General features: G+C 35.7%; 1 protein-coding gene across 1 annotated transcript in view; it reads left to right on the top strand.

Moving 5' to 3' along the window:
- Positions 1–1,706, top strand: part of LOC106880936 (eukaryotic translation initiation factor 4E type 3) — a 57,944-nt gene extending 56,238 nt beyond the window's left edge. Inside the window, exon 8 of the mRNA XM_014931113.3 lies at positions 1–1,706. This exon is cut by the window's left edge and continues 8,324 nt beyond it. The gene's annotated coding sequence lies outside the window, so the exon portion shown is untranslated.
- Positions 1,707–5,395: the final 3,689 nt, after the last annotated feature.

Genomic DNA, 5,395 nt, shown 5'->3' with positions numbered 1-5,395 from the left:
TGGAATAATTCTGGAATTCAACAATTTACACACATGCACACACACACACACACACACACACACACGCACACACACACACGCACGCACACACACACACACACACGCACGCACACACACACACACGCACACACAGCGCACGCACAGACATACACACCGACACATACATCATACATTGACACTTATGTAGCAATGTAAAATCATTGTAATGTAATGTGTATTTAAACATATAATAAATTGCTAACACACAGTGCAAATATGATACTAATATATAATGCTTCATAATACAATGGGACAGTCTCAATGCTAACCTGTTGGAAATAAGTCAAAATTTCCTCAAATCACTTTTACCATCTTATTAAAAAAAAAAAAGAAAAGAGAAGGAATATACTGAAAAGTCAGGGTGGCCACAACTGGAAAACAATGAAAAATGACAGAATGGTCATAACTGGAATTCCTTTTGATCATTGATCAAAGCTGATTTAGGACAAAACAATTGCAACTGCATAATACTATACATTGCAGACGTTTGGTACAAGACTGTATTATAATACCATTATAATACAGTAATGATACACAATGCTAGATCATACATTAATGATGTTCAGTACAATACTCCTGGTGGTGGATAGCTGATGCTCAAAGATGAAGATGCAATTGTTCAGTCATGTGAATTACCTACTCCTGAATTAACATGTAAATGACTAAGTATTCCACAGACATGTGTATGCTTAATATAATTTCCAATTGCTGAATTGGTATGACATACAAGTTACAGAAAGTGTACGGAGAGCAGTGTATGAGCTGCACACAAGTGTATGAGTGGTTCAGACGTTTCCAAGATGGCTGAAAAAACGTTGATATTGTTGAATGTTCCGGGAGACCTGCAACCAGTAGAACTGAGAAAAATATCGCTGATGTGCATCCAGCTGTGAGGGGAAATCGTCGAATCACCATCCATGAGTTGTCAAAGGCTGTGCAGATTAGTTACGGTTCAGTTCAGTCCATTATCACTGAAGATTTGGGTATGAAACATATGTCTGCCAAGTTTGTGCCACTCCTTCCTTCTGCTTCTTCCCGCTACACACCTTCCTTCCAAGCTCTGCTGTAAACAACAGAAGTGAGCTAGAACATTAACACTTAGTGTGCATGCACAGCAGAGTTCAAGGTCAATCTGTGCCAGGTGGCTTTACTCTGCGTGCTTGAGCTTCATTACTATGGCAACAGTCTGGATATTTATTGTGTGACAAAACCATACTTTTGAATAACAGGGCAAATCCACCCAAAGGGCTTCTATGCAGTTTCTGTCTACCCAATTTTATTCACACACACACAAAAAAGAGAAGGGTCAACCCAAGGCTAGAGAAAACAAACTTCTTAAACACTCAGCTATACTGCACTTGTATACTGATGATACACAATACAATATCAATACACTACAACAACATACAATATAACAATACAGAAATACAATACAATATGCCATACTGACACATCTATACTCAGTTCAATATTCGACATGCAATTCTAACATATTGATATACCGTATCCAATATGCCATGTGATATACAATATGCTACAACACAGTATATTACAGTCCAATATGTTTGTCAATGTCACTGCTACCTGTGATATTTTTTTAAATTAAAATTTTTACTTGTTGTGTTTTCAAAAGTTTAGAGATGGAAATAAAATATATTGATTACAAACTGAATGTTGTTTTTGTCTTTTGACCTTCTCAGTCCTTAGGAGGATTGGTAGATTGCAAAGTAAAGGGTCTGGACTTCTGACCATATGATTGTCTGTTTAAACTTCAATACAAGTGTGAGTTATTATCTGCAAAGTACTTTTTTTTTTCGTATATTGACAGGAAAGTTAGTTCACTTGTGCAATAGGCAGAAGCATGGCCATGTGGTTAAGAAGATTGCTTCCTAACCACATGGGTTTGGGTTCAGTTCTACTGCATGACATCTTGGGCAACTGTCTTCTATTGTAGCCATAGACTGACCAAAGCCTTGTGAGTGGATTTGATAATTGGAAATCTAAAGAAGTTTGTTGTATGCATGCACGGATATGTGTGCGTGTGTTTGTGACTCCTTATCATAACATTACCTGATGGTTGTAAATGAGCAGATTGTTGTATATGTAGTATTATTAATTTCCAGTCTTCAGTGCAAACATGTCTGACCATGGGGGAATATTACCTTGCTTCGAACAGGTGAGTGTTAGCAACAGGAAGGGCATCCATCTAACTATAGAAAAGATGTCTTAATGAATTCCACCTAACCCATGTAAGCATGGAAAAATGGACATTAAAACAATGATGATGAAGATGGTGTAAGTGTTTGTGTCAATGTTTATATTCTGAAAAAAAAAAAAAAAAAAAAAAGCCCTGAGCTGCAGATGTTGTTTGTTGACAACTCCCTGTCAACAAATCATTTCCTAGTTCTGCACTTTTGAAGAGGTAAGTGGAATACGAAAAACCACTTGAAAAACAAGTAAGGATAAGTAAGAGGAAGAGCCGTCTGTAATAGAATACACAATACCAAGGAAAAAAATATGATTGGCATGGCTGGTAAATATTTTGATTATAGGTTTACATGATTGGGGTTGGCTTGAGGCAAAACAATCATACATTTAGGTTGTGCTTTTGTTTAAAAGCAAAATCCTTTTTCAGTCAAGCTAGTGTGGAAAGAAAAAAATCTGTTATTTTGCTTGTCACAATGTGCTTGAATGTTATGCTGTCAAAGGGAAATAATCATCTTGACCTTGATTGTTATCTGCTGTGGCTGAACAGCAAGACATCCAGTGAGGGGGAAGTGGCTTTGAGTTGAAGCGATTAAATCCTACATTCTTCGACCAGGGAATTGAAATTTCTGTCTGTATGTTTCTGCAAGCTTCTTTCTATTGTTCTCTGGATTTCTGTAACTAAAGTGCAGCAAAGTAACAATGGATATTTTATAGGTTGTCTAGGTTGAACTGGATTTGACCCAAGATGGTGAGGATGTTGACTGCTGAGTGCAAAGCCAGAGAAAAATAGAAAGAAGCATTCAGACAGAAATTTCAATTCCTGGTTGGGAATCTAAGATTTGATTGCTTTAAAGAGTTTGTGGAGGGATGTAGCTGTGGTTAGAGAGAAGAGAAAATAAATTGAAGAGGAATGGTTATGAAAAACATTGTATACAGTGACGATTCTTAACTAAATATTTATGCAGTGAGACATTGTGCTGGACACTAGAATTTTCTAATTTTATTACTTGTTCTTCAAATATTTTTGATTAAATTTGCATCTGTTCTAAATCAACGAGGAATTACTGTTGTGAAAAACATTGCATATACATGATGTTTCTCAACAAAATATTGTATAAAGTGAGATCTTGAATAAAATACTGGAATTATCTAATTTTATTAATTGTTTTTCAAATACTTTTCGTTAAATTTACATCTGCTCTTACAAGCAAAATCTAAAAAAATTTCATCGATTGGTTTTCAAATATTTTTCGCTAAATTTACATCTGCTTGATTATACTGTATTTTATATTACTTATATGTTATCTAAATCCTAATTTTTCAATAACCTTAATTCATTGTTCAGTTTATTTTCATAAAAATCATTCTCGACTAAACAATTCCTCGAAACTGCTGAATTGATGTACAAACACAAATATGCATCCTTAAAAGCCAATGCTGCACAAATCTCAAGAATAAGCTGGTGCACCTGCTAGTGCAATATAAACTTGCAACATAAACCTTAATAATAATGGTTTCAAATTTTGGTACAAGACCAGCAATTTTGGGGGAGTGGTAAGTCAATTACATCGACCTCAGTGTTTAACTGGAACTTATTTTATTGACTCTGTAAGGATGAAAGGCAGCCATAACTTGTGTCGAGTAACATACATTAATTATATGCAGTAATTTAAATTTCTTGCACTACTTTCACATGATTATTCAGCAAATTGTATTACAGAAAATTACTAGCTGTTCATTGAACGTTGTTCCATTAATTTATTGGATGTACATTTGTAGAAATAACTATGTGGGTTAATAAAATATTTGAAAATTCAACTAAACGTTAGAATGGTGATTCTCTACACATGCAATCTATTTTACATTGTAAGTAGCCTCAGAAGAATATGTGACTGACGACCATGATAAAGGTGCATCATATCTGGCTGATCTTAATCATATGCTTGACAAAGACGGAATGTGCCCACTGGAGAGACAAATAACGGCTATCCCCAAATTTCTTGCATCCATGTCACCGCATAATTTGTAGAAATTTCTTTACCTCATCACCAACTTCTCTGGCAGTTATGTTCCAACTACACTGAAGGTACAGAACCCCTCATCCAGGTGCTTAAGAAAAGAATAAGCCAATAACTCTTGATGCAAATGAACTCATCTCTTTCGCAACAAATGGAAAGAGTCCATGGTTGAAAGAAGCCGTCTGGTTCATCTCAGGACAGCTGCATCACCACAAGTGTTTGTAGATACCCCGGATGTTGAAATGGGGGTTGTTTCACTACGGCTATTTTTATTATATTTTAACATTATGACCGTTCTTCTGTCATATTATTGGGTTTTTTCGTGAATGTTTTGAAGCAGAATTCTTGCAAACTATAAACCTGTCGGCTTGTGATGACTGTTTAAGTTTTATCAATTGAAATGTAGCAAGGAGAAAGTAGTTGTTTAAATGTTACTTAACATATAAACAATTCAGCTGAAAACAAAACATTTGAGAAACAGAACAAGTTAAACTGTCACATAAACTGTATTAGAAGAGAGTGGTGATTATCAAGTGGAGAGAGAAAGAGAAGGAAAGAAAGAAAGATATATATTTAGAGAGAGAGGGAGATAGATAGATAGATAGGTAGGTACATAGATACATAGTTACACAAACAGAGAGAGAGAGAGAGAGAGAGAGAGAGATAGGCAGGTACATAGATACATAGTTACATAGAGAGAGAGAGAGAGATAGGCAGGTACATAGATACATAGTTACATAGAGAGAGAGAGTAGTGGTAGATCTGGACTGGAGCTTGTATCATCTTATAACTGGTGCTGTATTGTATCTCAGTTTCACAAGACAATAAACTCTCACATGGCCCTGCCATCTTGTTGCACTGCATGAGAGAAATATTAATCAGACTAAGTAGTATATTTAGGCGCCATACTCAATTTGGGTCAGTAGGCACTAATTTAGTGAAGCAACTTTAAACCAGAATCCACTAAGAGATGATCCCACTGCGAGAAACACTGCATTACAGTATTGTACACTACTGCATATATTGCACAAAGAGCATATGCTACTACACTGCTCGTTTATTATACTGCAATACACTACACAATACCAGACTACTATATTTCAAGATGATCTGTGATGGAGTCTCCCCAT

This window comes from Octopus bimaculoides, chromosome 5 (assembly GCF_046866305.1).
Source record: "Octopus bimaculoides isolate indiv1 chromosome 5, ASM4686630v1, whole genome shotgun sequence".
In the NCBI taxonomy this organism is placed as follows: domain Eukaryota; kingdom Metazoa; phylum Mollusca; class Cephalopoda; order Octopoda; family Octopodidae; genus Octopus; species Octopus bimaculoides.
This window is presented reverse-complemented; position numbering and strand designations above follow the sequence as displayed.